This window comes from Stegostoma tigrinum, chromosome 4 (genome assembly GCF_030684315.1).
Source record: "Stegostoma tigrinum isolate sSteTig4 chromosome 4, sSteTig4.hap1, whole genome shotgun sequence".
NCBI lineage: Eukaryota > Metazoa > Chordata > Chondrichthyes > Orectolobiformes > Stegostomatidae > Stegostoma > Stegostoma tigrinum.
In genome coordinates this window covers 55,451,812-55,466,427 of record NC_081357.1, presented here as the reverse complement: position 1 = coordinate 55,466,427, position 14,616 = coordinate 55,451,812, and the positions used below count along the sequence as shown (strand labels likewise).

The 14,616-nt window shown below is 40.0% G+C and overlaps 1 protein-coding gene across 2 annotated transcripts in view; it reads right to left on the bottom strand.

The window, feature by feature from the left end:
• Positions 1-14,616, bottom strand: part of bach2b (BTB and CNC homology 1, basic leucine zipper transcription factor 2b) — a 276,692-nt gene that overhangs the window by 112,479 nt on the left and 149,597 nt on the right. The gene's annotated exons all lie outside the window — the stretch shown is intronic.

The following is a 14,616-nucleotide window of genomic DNA, read 5'->3' as shown; positions in this document are numbered from 1 at the left end:
ACCTCCAAACCTTTCCTACTCATGCACTTATCCAAATGTCTTTTAAATATTGTATTTGTATCTTTGTCTGCCACTTCCTCTGGCAGTTTATTTCACACAGGGACCACACTCTGTGCAAAAAAGTTTCCCCCATGCCCTCTTTAAAACTTTCTCCTCTCACTTTTGAACTCTCCACCCTGGAAAAAAGACCCTTGCTAATCACCTTATCTATGTCGTTCATGATTTTATAAGGTCACTTTCCATGCTCCAGTGAAAAAAAGCCCCAGCCTATTTTTAGTTCAAACACTCCACTCCCAGCAGCATCCTGGTAAAACCTTTCTGAACTCTCTCCAATTTACCAATAGCAGGGTGAACAGAACTAAACACAGTACTCCAGAACAGGCCTCAACAATGTCCTGTACAACATCAACTTTTGAATAAGTACCTGAATAGAAAAGATTTGGAGGGAAAACGGGCCAAACACAGGCAAGTGGATAATAAAATGTGAGGCTGGATGAACACAGCAGGCCAAGCAGCATCTCAGGAGCACAAAAGCTGACGTTTCGGGCCTAGACCCGGCAAGTGGGGTCAGCATGGACTAGCTTGTATAGCTCTATCACCATTCACCAATTTCTGCACTAGGCAAGTCTGAAATAATTATTTATTCTGGTTCAGCTGGAATATTCTGGATTCTAGGATTGATAAATATAACTTTTCCTCTGGAATTTGGCAGATAAGAGATCCTATTTTTTCTTCAGGATACTAATCTTTAATTTCATTTTACAAAAGTTGAATAATCAATGTGCAAATTCAGATTTTCATTTTAACTTGATCTCAATAAGTCAAAAGACACAGCTCCTTCACTACACAATTTCTAGTCATGTCTTTTATTTCTCCAGATTTTCACTTGAGCTCATTGATACATCAGAACATGACTGTGATTCACTAAATATTAACTGTTTTATGACATTCCAAGGTCCTGAAAAGGTACTATATAAATGCAAGGCTATTTTTCCATAAATTCTTTGTTATGCATGACTATGAACCCGTTTTGGAAAGTGACTCAACTTTTCTTATTGTGGTGTTAGTCAAAAGCCAACGCACAATTTTCTGAGTGAAAACACTGTGGGTTAAATTCCATTCTAGGCCTTGAGTGAACAATTTGTTTAGTCTCAGTGCAGTACTGAGGGACTGTTTCACTGTCAAAAGTTTCTTTCAAATCATACATTACATCAAGACCCAGTTCACCCTTTCAGCAGACATAAAAATATTCCACAGGCAAAATTTCATGGTTCCCCCTCGTGAGTCAATGGCTTTGGGGGTGTGGAGTTATAAGGAGTTGTTGGAAGGGAGGGATATCTCCTAAGATAGCCTCCCACCCATCCCAAACTATCCACAATGTTATGATGAGACAAGTGCAACCTACACTGCCTTGCCCTGCCCATTTTTGTGGTTTCATTGTCTCACTACTTGCTGTGTGGTGCTAGTCAGACAGAATTTGCCACATTATACTCAGCAGATTTTTTTTGATCCAACATGTACTGACCCATGTGTGTCTCGTATGAGTTCACAACCACCTGATGGCTGTTTTTACCTTAAATCAACAAGTTTCTTACAGCATTATATGCATTTGGTCTGTTGTCTACAATAATTGATCAAGATTTGAATATCTTCATTGTAGCCCCTGTTTCAAGCTGATTACCTGTGTTATGAAACATTGTGGAGAAGCAGGAATTAAGCAAACCAGCTTATTTTGCGCAGAAATGAGTCAAAAATAAGCATAAAGAAGGTTCTATTTCTTACAATCAGATTGCAATTTACAGATTGTATTCCTTTTTATTTGTTGGATTGATCTGATCTTGTAAAAATAATTAAAATAACCTAAAGTAGAAGTGACAACAGAACTTTCTCCTGCACTGGTTAGCATTCTTCAAATCACATTAATGAGCTGTTTAACTGCTCATAATTTCCCCACACAGTCAACTTACATTGAGAACTTTGAAAATAAAATCACTAGGTAAGTAACCAAACGCACAAATCTCTATTCCTTCCCTCCTTTTATGGTCAGTTTGTCGACTGACATTACTCCAATTTTCTCTATTTCCTTAATTTTCCTTCTACTACTTTGCCTTCTGGCTAGACACAGTGATGCAATTTACAGAGAGAAATTCCCCTGGCACCACCAGCAGGACTTGGTGACAGCACCATTTGTACTGCAAACTGTCATGCCGTGACACTTGCACATTCACATAGTTCTTAATCCTTTGCTTGTTGCTAGGAGTCTGCAACTTCACCTTCTGCCATCCCCCTTCTGTTGTAAGACTTATATAAATGTACCCCTGTATGGTCCTGATTATAAATACAGGACACAACACTGCTCTGTCACGGTAAAAATCTATAAAAGTCCTGTCTTTGTTAGCCAAGTGCATGAACAGAATACAATCTTCCAACTAAGAAAATTCCGTTATCCTAAAGTTGCAAAGATGCTTTATGTATTTATTTCTAAGAAGTTCATTCTATAGTTATCCATAATTCTAAACGTATCCAATAGATGATTTGGAATCCCACAAAAAATTTATAAAAATGACCAACATTTGCATTGCTGCTTTCACAACCATAGCACTTCCAAACACGTTTTTCAACCAATGAAGTAATTCCGATGTGTGGTCGCTACTACAATGTAGGAAATGTAGCAGACAATTTGTGCGTAGATAATGATCAGATAATTTTTTTTGTGTGTGAGATCTTGATTAAGGGATAAACATTAGTCAGGAACTTCCATGTTCTTTTTCGATATAGCGCTGCGGGATCTTTAATCTGCACTTGACAGCTGATGGTTCCTCATTTTAATTTCCAAAAGATGGCACAGATGTACTGCTTTCAAAAGTGTCTTGATTTTTGTGTCTCCTGGAGTGAGATTTGAACCTAAAACGTTCTCACACAAAGGAAAAGTGTTACCAAATGAGCCCACAATTTAATGAATTATATTAATTCGGCTGAATTTTGCAGGGCACCATCGTCCCTTCCACCGTATTAAAACGTCAAAGAAGGATGGAGAGGTAACTAACAATCCAAAAGGCTGCAATGCAGCAATTTAAAGCTGGTAGAAGTGCTAAGTATTTCAAGGTGAGACTTCATCCTATTCAGAGGAGGGATCTCTGCCTTAGACAGCTGTTAGCCAAATCAGTGGGAAATAAATAAAAATAAGATTACTTATTTGATTGATTTTATTAATAATGTTTAACACTTAGGAAAAAAAATGTTAGATTCTATTCGCCGTCTGGCCTCAGGAAATTTTGGGCTATCTTGTCCTAATTCAATAAAATAGATCATACCCACCAAATTATAAAAACAGAGCTGTGGAGGTATCATGAAGAATTATAACATACAGAATACCAGCTTGTCAAATTTATTCTTTTAGAGGTGGTGTCAATTTATAAACTGACAAACAAATTTAAAAGATTTGATACACAGATATCAAATTTCAATCCAGAAAGCATATCATAGAAGCACTTACTTATTTAGAGTAAATTACATTTCACTGTTTAAAATGCACTAAAACATTCTGAGAAATAGTTTAAGACTTTAAAATTTTTTGTTTCCGAGCAATTATTATTCTCAGAGAAATATTCTGTGGGATCTTCAAAACAAACAGCAGTCCTCCTATTGTTTCCGTATTATAATCCTGTAATTATCTTACTGGTGGTTTCACCTCATTTTGGTCTGCTTCCAGAACAGTTTCACTTTAATATTTTAGAATTTGACAGTTGGTTTCTCAGTTTCTTCAAATTTAAATGTTTGGCATTTGATCAATCAACTATAAAGAAAATAATCTGATAGACAGGGATCTTGTTAACATGTTAGAGCGGGATACGCCTCGTCTTTCTCTGTGGCTCCACCTCAACTGGGGCTCTGCCCCGGGCACTTTAAGTCTAAGGACACTTTCATGCTTTCACTCTGTATAAAAATATATGGCTCTGAGGGAAGTTTCTAGTTTGGGTTTTTACTTCTAATTAGTTCAGCCTGAATAATATACATATAGCATATTTCTAATTCTATACAGAATGCAATAAGGGTAAACAATTAACAGTTGACCACATTTTACAGATATTTGCAAAAAATAATCACATATAGAAGGTCAGGTTTAGAAGTGAATTCTTCAACCAACCATGACAGGGTGGAGCCAAAGGATGGGAAGCCACTTAAAAACTCAACATAATTTAACACCTTTGCTGAAATTGTCATGGAACATAAACATACTGTGGTTACATACTGATCTAAAAATATCTGTCATTAGTACTCTGGCCTATTTATTTTTATCAACATGAGTTTAATTACTTCAATTTACTTTACACAACGTTTTTGCAGAATTATATCTGTCATAATCAAAAGATGCCAAAACATTCTCTGCATCTGGCCTGCCATTAATAGCATTCATGCCTCAATCCTGCTCACCAGTATGAAAAGTAATTGATTTAGTTTCTTGAGTGTTTATCAGGATCTTGAGGAATAGATGCTGGGCTGGTGCTGGGGCTTATTATTCTGATGTGATGACTACATGAGGGACAAGGAGTAGATCTGTCAAGAACTTGGGATTAGCAAAGTCATAACTGGGCTTGTGATATCCTTAGTAACATCCACAAGTTTTTCATTGAATATAAACGAGAAGCACATAAAGTGTTATCATAATTTAATGAGATAATGTCTAACGCATATTACAAGCCATCTGTGGGTGACTTCAAGCAATTGAAAACAACGTATTCCAGAGCTATGTTCACTTTTAAGTTTTGACAACGGGCTTGTTTCATTGTAGCCATGACTTGGCAACTCCAGTGACTGTGAAGTGGTCATGTGAATTTGAAAGTAGTGGGTAAACCTTGTGACCAAACAGCACTGACTGAGAAACACAGTTAGGATACTGGACTAATGAAGTAAAAAAGCATGAAAGCTTCCAAGGTATGAAAAATCCACACACACTGTGAATATCCCATGTAACTTGCTTGTATATCTAAAGGAAGGGATGCTTTTGTAGTTGGAATATGGCAGTTAACATTTGGAAGTCACAAATTACATGCATAATTCCAAAAACCTGGCATTGTCTATAACATTATTGCCCATTGAGGAGCCTTGACTACTGTTGAGACAGAGAAAGTGAACCAGAATTGAAAATACCCATTGGTGGTATTACAGAAATGTACAGCAAATAGGCTATGGTAATATTGCGGTTATATTATTGACTAGTATTTGTAACAATTGGCTCAAGACAAGGGGGTTCAAATCCCACCTTACTCGCTAAATAAAATTAAGATAATGATGTTTTATAACTCTCAATAAAGGCATATTCCATTGAAAAAGAAAGATATTCATTAATTTAGTTATTGATATGGCGATTTTGTGATGGTCTCATGAAAAAGAGCTGTGTTCTACATGGGTATTGCATGCCTGGATATCCTTAGAAAGACAGCATGCAATGTCCATTGGTAAGAATACAATATCAATGGTTAACCAAGGAAGTTAGGTGAAACACTGTCATCAAATTAAAGTTGTGCAAAGATTAGTGGGAGTGTGAAAAATGAGGATAAATTTTAAAGATAGCAAAAGATGACAAAGAAATTGGAACATAACAGCAAAGTAAAAAGGAATATAAAAAAAGTAAAAGTTTTGACGTGTTTAGAGAAAGGAGAAGTGGCTGTCTTCGGAATTGAAGAAACAGAAACTGTCTCAAAAATAATAGAAAGTAAAGAGCCAGTAGAGAGGAACTTCAAAAAAAAATCACAATCACTTGACAACAAGTAAAAGGAAAAAGAAGGAATGGCATCATAAAGCTGTCAAATCCCTTGGTCCTGTTAGCTTGTATCAGGGGTATCACTGGAAATGGATGCAGAGATAGTGGATGTAAATGGATGTAATCTTTCAAAATTTCCTAAATCTGGTACAGTCTCAGCGACTTGGAAAACCTTAACCGTAACCACTATTCAAAAAAGTAGGAAGATACAAAGTAGGAGACAAGAAGGCCAATTTTCAAGAAATCTGCCATTGTGAAAATTGAAGAATCTATTGTTAAGGAAGTATAGTAGCAGAACAATTATAAAATCAAAATACAATATGGCAACTGAATATGGCTCTTTAAAAAAATTATTCATTTTGATAAAATTATAAGTTGTTAATCATTGTTAACTTTTTGAGGGTGTGTAAAGCTTTTATTCTTTCATTGGCCCTGGGAATCAATGACAAGTGCAGCATCCCGAATTGCAGTCGAGCTGAGTGTCTTGCCAGGCCATTTTAGAGGGTAGTTAGCTGCTAACTACACTGTTGTGGATCTGGAGTCATATGTCGGTCAGTTTGGACAAAAATGGCAGATTTCCTTTCTGGAAGACATCTGTAAACTAAGGTTCTTACAATAATCAATGGTGGTTGTCATGGTCACTATTACTGAGGCTAGCTTTATATTCCAGATTTATGTATTGAATTTAAATTCAATTGCCTGCTGTAGTGGAATTTGAACCCATGTCACCAGAACATTAGCCTGGACCTCTGGGCTATTGATATTAGCACTATTCCACTTTCCCTTTAGGTATTGTTGCACTGTCCCTGGTGTGGAGTGCTTGCACTCATTAATTTAGTTATTAGTATGGTGATTTGGTGATGGTTTTATGAAAAAGAGCTGCGTTTTTTATGGCTACATGCATGCCTGGGCATCCTTAGAGAGGGAGCATACAATGTCCACTGGTAACCCTCAAGCTTTTCAGGATAGGTGGACATCAGAGGGGCTGGGGTGTCTTACCTCCCCATCAAATCTTATTTTCATTTTGTTTCCCTTAGTTATCCCTTTTGGTTTTTTGGCTTTTGGTCAATGTTGAAATGACCCTGCTGGGCAGTTTTTTTTTGTCTTCCTTCGCTGTTTTCTTGGTTTATTTTAGAAAAAGAGTTGGGTTCTTCTCCAGTGATGGCTTGGTTCCTGAACAGAAAAAGGTTTTAGAAAAGAAAGGTACAAACTGGTGCTTGTACTGAACTATAGAATTACAGCAAGGCCTTTGGAAATATGATTTTTTTTTCTGAAAATAATTTTTGAAGAAGGATCCAGACCCGAAACGCCAGCTTTCCTGCTCCTCTGATGCCCCCTGGCCTGCTGTGTTCATCCAGCTCTACACCTTAATATCTTATGAAATTTTTTTGCTGCCTATTGCAACAAACGGATACCGGTCTGTTAAACAGAATTAGCTGGGATCTTAAGTGAATGGTATAGCAGGCTCAAAAGGTTTTATGGCATGCCCCACTCCCAGGCAATTGAATTTAAATTCAATAAATAAATCTGGAATATGAAGATTGCCTCAGTAATAGTGACCATGACAACTACCATTGATTACTGTAAGAGCCTTAGTTTACAGATGTCTTCCAGAAAGGAAATCTGCCATCTTTGTCCAACATAACGCACATATGACTCCAGATCCACAACAGTGTAGTCAGCAGCTAACTTAAATCTTATCTATAATATTGCAATCTTATGAAATTGGCTGATCTGGCCAAATGTCCTGATGAGTCTGCTGTGTCAGAATTGTGATCTATAGTCGCTATCTTTGTCAGAGTCACAGTTATTATCTCTTTCAGTCACAGAAACAAACGGATCTCTTCTAAATCAACATCAACCCCGTCAGCACGCAAAATGCAGTGAAACTCTGTCCCATAAACATCTATTGGCACTCAAGCAATTGAAAAATTCACATTGAAATAGATTTTTTAAAAACTTAAATGTATTACAAGTAACAGAGCAAATTGGGTAAAAAGGAATTAATGCATGCGTCAGCTATGTCCTCACAAAATAACAGTATAGAGTCAAGAACCTGAGTGACCTATTTCAGTTCCAATTTTCCAAGAAGAAAATAATACTAGTTTCCATAGGTTTCAATTAAATATGGACAGTCAACTTAATGACCATGTTCCTGTATCTGTGCTTGTTATACAATGAAAGGTTGGAAGAAATCATTAATTCTAACAATTCGCAGTTTCAGAGTTTACAAAAGATTGCACCTCAGAAAGTTCACCCTGAAAAGAGGTCACAGTACCCACGAAGGTACACATGAGCTCCTCTAACTGTGGAATTCCAGGTTCCAGTCCCATTCTACATTTAAACTTCATCGCTTTTTGACATTCCCTTTTTCCAACAACATCAAATTCCATACCCTACCCAACAACAATTCCAGCTGTCTTCCACCTGACGCCCATCTCCTCCCGAATCTCTCCTCCACCTCCACAGGCCCTCATGATTATTCCCTCACTGTCTGAAGATCTCTATTCTAGTCTAAACTTGAAAGGCTGAATTCCTTCTCCTGTGCTGTAACCTTTCATGATTCTATGAATCCACAATTTATTTGCTACCTGATCCTGTGGTTGACTTCTGTGTGGGGAACCTGAGAACATAAACACAGACTGTTAAAAGTTCATGAGATAATGGGAACTGCAGATGCTGGAGAATTCCAAGATAATAAAATGTGAGGCTGGATGAACACAGCAAGGCAAGCAGCATCTCAGGAGCACAAAAGCTGACGTTTCGGGCCTAGACCCTTCATCAGAGAGGGGGATGGGGAGAGGGAACTGGAATAAATAGGGAGAGAGGGGGAGGCGGACCGAAGATGGAGAGTAAAGAAGATAGGTGCAGAGAGTATAGGTGGGGAGGTAGGGAGGGGATAGGTCAGTCCAGGGAAGATGGACAGGTCAAGGAGGTGGGATGAGGTTAGTAGGTAGCTGGGGGTGCGGCTTGGGGTGGGAGGAAGGGATGGGTGAGAGGAAGAACCGGTTAGGGAGGCAGAGACAGGTTGGACTGGTTTTGGGATGCAGTGGGTGGGGGGGAAGATCTGGGCTGGTTGTGTGGTGCAGTGGGGGGAGGGGACGAACTGGGCTGGTTTAGGGATGCAGTAGGGGAAGGGGAGATTTTGAAACTGGTGAAGTCCACATTGATACCATATGGCTGCAGGGTTCCCAGGCGGAATATGAGTTGCTGTTCCTGCAACCTTCGGGTGGCATAATTGGGCATCATGGGCCTCCTGCACTGCCACAATGATGCCACCCGAAGGTTGCAGGAACAGCAACTCATATTCCGCCTGGGAACCCTGCAGCCATATGGTATCAATGTGGACTTCACCAGTTTCAAAATCTCCCCTTCCCCTACTGCATCCCTAAACCAGCCCAGTTTGTCCCCTCCCCCCACTGCACCACACAACCAGCCCAGCTCTTCCCCCCCACCCACTGCATCCCAAAACCAGTCCAACCTGTCTCTGCCTCCCTAACCGGTTCTTGCTCTCACCCATCCCTTCCTCCCACCCCAAGCCGCACCCCCAGCTACCTACTAACCTCATCCCACCTCCTTGACCTGTCTGTCTTCCCTGGACTGACCTATCCCCTCCCTACCTCCCCACCTATACTCTCTCCACCTATCTTCTTTACTCTCCATCTTCGGTCCGCCTCCCCCTCTCTCCCTATTTATTCCAGTTCCCTCTCCCCATCCCCCTCTCTGATGAAGGGTCTAGGCCCGAAACGTCAGCTTTTGTGCTCCTGAGATGCTGCTTGGCCTGTTGTGTTCATCCAGCCTCACATTTTATTATCCTGTTAAAAGTTCATGGCACTTGAGGATCCTGAATATAACTTCTCCCCATTACAATCTCAACTTTTCTCAATAAACATCAGTGCCCAAGCTCTAAGCTGTTCTGGGTGATGGATGTTTCAATGCAGAGACCTTGAATTCTAAAGGATGGTCCAAGACATGAAGAAAGTGAACTCAGCCTCAAGAACACTGACTGCTTTCTAAATCTTATCTATGTTGGATGAAGCTCCAATATATCATTAGTTGTCACTGGCCAAAACATCCAACTGCAGAAGACACCTTACCATAACATGTTTCAGCTCTGTATCTGCCATTTGTAGGTCATAAAAAGAGCAGTGAACAGACGTTGCAATTGTACTGTACTATACCGTAGCTGTTTTCAGTCACCAGGATGGAAGTTCAGTTAACATGCAAGTATTTCTTGGTAAAGTTGAACAAAAACTTAAAAGTGCCAGAAATTCATAAAGAATCAAAAGAGATCGGGACATAAGGAAAGATAATGGGCAGAGTTTAATCTAGGTGATGTAGCTCACTTGCTGGTTGGGCAGCCAGCAAGAGTGTCACATTGCCTCCTTTGGAGCAGGCCTGCAACATTAAGTGCCAAGTACACATTTAGCAGCCAGTGGTGGGCCTTCACCAGCATCAAGGACTTTCCTACGGGTGGAAATTCCTTCTCAAAAGCTGCTGGCCAACTCAAGGGCTGGCAGTGCCATTGAAGGTTGTACTAAATGGGAGCAGAGGTGGCTGCCCGCAAAGCACTCACCCAAGGTTAGGGTTCAGCAAGGGACCGAGGCTGCAGGAAAGTAAGAGTGAGCTAGGGTTCAGGGAGAGGTATTTTCTCAAAAAGGGTAACAGGGCAGCTTTTAGCAGCCCTTCCTTTGATCAGGTATGACTACCTGACAATGACGGTCACCCGTCTTCATAAGCCTACAAGCAAACATAAATGAATTTTGCTTTTCAGATTCACTTTGTGAGGAGTCCTCTACCTGTCACTAGTGTATGAGGCCCTTAAGTAGGTACTAATTAACACACTAACCCAATTAAATGGCCCATTCCCCTGCCTCAAGGAAGGGGATTAGATTCTGCCTAATAGTTTGAGTTCTAGTGCAGAGATCCTCTGACAGCATAATCAATAAAGGGTATGCACTAAAACTGCTACTACCTCTTCTCTATTTCAGATACTGGCTAGGATATCATTTTCTAACTTTATTTCTAGAATCTTGTATCTGTTGATTACTTTCTTAAATTAAGAAACAACGCTTGAAATAGCTCTATTAATCAGGAGAAAAAGGGTTCATTGTTCAGTCAGGCCTGTTTCCCAGTCTCCAGTAAGATTCCAGGGCTTAGAGTGACATATCCTTGGTTAATTTCCTGATCATAGTGCCTCCAAGTCAGTTCTTCACGAACTACACGGGCAAACTCTGTCAGTGCTCGAGTATGTGAAATTGGTGACATTCCATTGAAACATCTGAAATATATCTGTTTACTACGGATGGATCCTGATTAGAATCAATTCACATTTCTGGCATTCATAGTGTGCAGATGCAATAAACAAATAATTTGCAAACCCACGACATAATGACCCAAATATCACAGAAGTATGATTTTGAGCTGATTTTAAACTGCATCTTATTTCTGAATGGCACTGAAAACAATGCATACAAACCAGTCATTTGTATTCTATTGCATTGCTAACCACACTTGGAAATACAGTACTTCCATGTCATTTCCAGAGAAGGTTATACATTAAATCAATCTTTTTCATGTTCAGCTTATTAAATAAAGGCAACACATTCTGCGTCAATTACAGGTGCAGCTGCTACAGTGTATTTTATTGCAAACACAGGCGACCTGATCTTATATCAGTATATGCATATATAGTTAGTTAATGGATTAATTTTCAATGCCATCTGGAAGTTGAATTCTTTTCTGTTTTCGACTTTGTTAACACAAGAAGATAATCGCATTTCATTTGTGATCAAACAATCAAATTACGAGATCTCACTCGGTGTAATTCACAACAAATGTCAAAAAAAAACAAGGCCGGCATTTATTGCCCTTCCTAATGGCTCTTGAAAAAATAGAGTGAGCTGCCTTCTCGAAATAATGCACTCTTATATGCTATAAGTAAATGCACAATGCTGTTAGGGAGCGAATTCCAAGATTTAGATTGAGCAGTACTGAAGAAACAGCGATAAATTTCCAAGTCAAGCTGGTGAGTGGATTGGAGGGAAACTTGCAAGTGGTCATTCTGAAGTAGGGTCTGGACCAAAACATTAACACTACTTTCTCTCTACAAATTCTGTTAGACCTACTGAGTTTCTCTAGAAACTTTTGTTTTTTTATTTCAGATTTCCAGGATCCACAGTTCTTTGTTTCATTTTATTTCAAGGAGTGGTAATCCCATGTAAATGCTGCATCTTGTCCTTCAAGATGAAAAGTGTCATGGATTTTGAACGTGCTGACTAAGGAGTCTTGGTGAAGATCTGCAGCGTGCCTTACAGATATTACACAACTGCTGATACTGAGCATCGGTAGGTGCTGGATGTGAGGCCAATCAAGTGAGCAACATTTTTCTTGATGGTGTCAAGTTTGTTGAGTGTTATTAGAGGTACACTCATTCAGATAAGAGGGACCTGTGCCTTCCTGATGGTGGGCAGGCTTTGGGAGTCAAGAGGTGAGTTACTCACTACAGTGTTCCTCGCATCTAGCTGCCTCTTGTAGTCACAGTATTTGTATGGCGAGTCCAGATGAGTTTCTGCTCAATCCAACCTTGGGGATGTTGATAGTGCATGATTCAATGATCACTACACTATTGAATGTCAAGAAGTAGAAGTTATATTGTCTCTAATTAGAGATGGTCATTGCCTTTCAATGTGTGGCACAAGTGTTACATGCTACCTTTTTTCCTAATTCTAGAATCATACAGCACGCAAGAGGACCTTTTGCTCTTTGGGTCTATGCTGACACCATTCTCATTTTCCAGCACTTGGCCCACAGCCTTGAATGTTATGACATTTCAACTGTCCATTCATGAACTTTTTAAAGGTTATGATGTATATGAAAGGTTAAAGAGAGGTAAGAGTGGACATTGGACTGCTCAAAAATGAGACCGGAGAAGTCATAATGTGGAACAAAGAAATAGCAGAGGAATTGAATAGGTACTTTGCACAGTTTCCAAAGTGGAAGACACCAGAATTTTAACAGAGTCAGGGGCAGAGGGGAGTGTTGTGGCCAAACTCAAAGGTGCTGGGAAGTTGAACGATCTGAAAGTGGATAAATCACACAAACCAGATGGACTACACCCAAAACTCTGAAGGAGATAGCTGAGGAGATTGTAGAGGCATTGGTGGCGAACTTTCAGGAATCACTTTTTGGGGTGGGTCCCAGACACTGGAAAATAGCTATTATAACATCCCTATTTGAGAACAGAGGGAAGCAAAAGACAGGAAACTGTAGATCAGTTAGCCTGACCTTAGTTGTTGGTAAGATTTTCGAGATCATTATTAAGGATGAGATTGAGTAGAATTTGAAAAGGCATGGTAAAATAGGGCGGAGTCAGCATTGGCTTCATCTAGTGAAGGTCATGTCTGACAAATCTGTTTGAATTCTTTGAGGGGCTAATGAGCAAGTGAGGCAAAGGAGTGCCAGTGGATGTAATCTGTTGGATTTCTAGAAGGCTAGGTGCCTCACTTAAATAAGGCAAGATCCTGTCATGTTCAGAGACATGACAGAGGATTGGTTGACTGCCAGAAGGCAGAGAATGGGGATAATGGCGTCTTTTCAAAATGGTAGCCAGTGTCCAGTGGAGTTCCACAGAGAATTATACCCACATCCACCAATTCCTCAGGAAGTTCATTCTGCATGTGATTTGACCATGACTGATATGTTTCCCAACATCATTCATTTTCCTGTCTTCTCCCCATAACCCTTAATCCCATTACTAGTTAAGAACCCATAGTCACAAATACACAATTCCTTAGACATAGGGCCCAAAACTGCACAATATTCCAAATGCGATCTGATCAGAGTCTTATACAGCCTCAACAGTACATCCCTGCTCTTGTGTTCTAGTGTCTTCGAAATGAATACTAAACATTGCATTTGCCTTCCTAAGTCCCTTTGTGCTTCAGATTTCAGAAGCCTTTCTCCATACAGAAAACAGTCCACACCTCTACTCTTGCTAACAAAGTACATAAACTCACACCTTCCCACATTATATTCCATCTGCCACTTCTTTGCCCGCTCTCCTAGTCTGTCTACACCTATTCATGTTAGACATTAACAATATTGACAAAGGAATTGAGAACATTATTGCTAAGCCTGCAGATGGCACAAAGATAGATGGAGAGACAGGTAGTGTTATGGAAGTGGGGCGGTTGCAGGAAGATTTGGACAGATTAGCAGAGCTGTAGAAAGCTCTGGTTAGATTGCATTTAGAATATTGAGCAGTTTTCTTAGATTAATAGAATCCCTACAGTGTGAAGACAGGCCCTTTGGCCCAAAGGTCCACAGTGACCTTCAGACATCCCAACCAGACTCATTCCTCTACAACCCACCTAATCTACACATCCCTGAATGCTACGGGCAATTTAGCATGGACAATCCACCTAGCCTGCACATCTTTGGACTGTGAGAGGAAACCGGAGTACCCGGAGGAAATCCATGCAGACACGGGCTGAATGTGCAAACTCCGCACAGACAGTTGCCAGAGGATGGGATCGAACCTGCGTTCTTGGCGTGAGGCAGCAGTGCTAACCACTGAGCCACCGTGCTGCCCTTTTGTGCCTAAATCTAAGGAACTGAGTGTATTAATCACATAGGAATTCTTAACTAGTAATGGGATCAAGGGTTATGGAGAGAAGACAGAAAAATGGTACTGAGAAACATATCAGCCATGATCAAATCACATGCGGAATGAACTTCCTGAGGAAGTGGTAAATGTTGGTATAATTAAAAGGTTCAAGAGGCATTTGGATAAGTACATGAATAGGAAACGTTTGGGCCAGAAGCAGGTAGGTGAGACTAGTTTAGTTTGT